We start from the raw sequence: 1,198 nt of genomic DNA on the forward strand, positions 1-1,198 counted from the left end.
CTGGAGTAGTAAACTTTTATTGATTCGTCATCTTGTTTAGATTAGATTGATGCATAAATAACGATAAGAGCATTGTAAATGTTAGTTTAAACTTCATAAAGCTTCGCCCTTGTTCTAATAATGGAGCAATGGATGCCTCCGTGTGTTGTCCCCGAATTTCTTACTGGACCAGTTTCAACTGTTCCCAAATTCCACTTTTGATGGCTTCACACGAAGCAGTACAGCCGTGTAGTGGTGGAGCGAGGATGAAGACTATCCAGTATCCACACATTACCGTACCAGTTTGTAAAATTAGTACTCCCTCGGTTCCGAAATATAAGTCTTTTTAGATATTCCAATGAAAGACTAAATATATATCATAATGAGTGAATCTACACTCTATAATATATCTATATACATCCGTATGTAGTTTATAATGAAATCTCTAAAAAACTTATATTTAGGAACAAAGGGAGTACCATTTAGCTTGTTTTTCTAGGATTGACCTCAAAGCAACTGAAGTGCAGCGTTAGATGCGACTGATCTACAACCGAAAATGCACAAAAAGCTGTATATTTTTCATAAATTAGCGAGCATATTTAATACTCCCTCCGTCCTGTCCTATAGAACATGTCTGAGGTTTGTCAAAATTTTGATATATCTAGATGCTAGTATTTAGTGTCTAGATACATCCGAATTTTCATGGAACGGAGGAAATACTTGTGCTCCAAGTAGAGTCAACGCCACTAGGATTGAGTGAAGAGTTTCCCAATAACTAAAATTTTCGCTCCAAATACACAAAAATCCCCAATCTTGACTCACACCAAAATCCCCAAATCGGCCGTCTGACCTTAGCCTCCTCCTCAAGCACCCTCGCCCGCCGCCGCCTGCCCTCCGCGGCTGCCGGCCTCCCAGAGTAGGCCTACAGGAGCCTCAGAGCAGTGCCACGTCTTCGTCCTCTCCCCCAAGAGCACCGAATACAGCCTCTTCCCCGAGCAGATGCCTCTTCCACGTTCTTTCACACGAGCAGTGCGGCGTCGACTACATCGCGGTCTCCTCTACTTCCTCACCCCACCTCGTCAGATTTCTCTTCGTCTTATGAGTTCTATTAGTCTCAGGTATGTGTTTTGTGATGTGTGATCTGTGGACAGAACAAGAGGCATAGTTTTTGAAAATTTCTTGAATCATTTGATAGAAACTACTTTAAAAGAGAGTTTAA

This window comes from Triticum urartu, chromosome 6A (genome assembly GCF_056163025.1).
Source record: "Triticum urartu cultivar PI428250 chromosome 6A, HENAU_Tu73, whole genome shotgun sequence".
Taxonomy (NCBI): domain Eukaryota; kingdom Viridiplantae; phylum Streptophyta; class Magnoliopsida; order Poales; family Poaceae; genus Triticum; species Triticum urartu.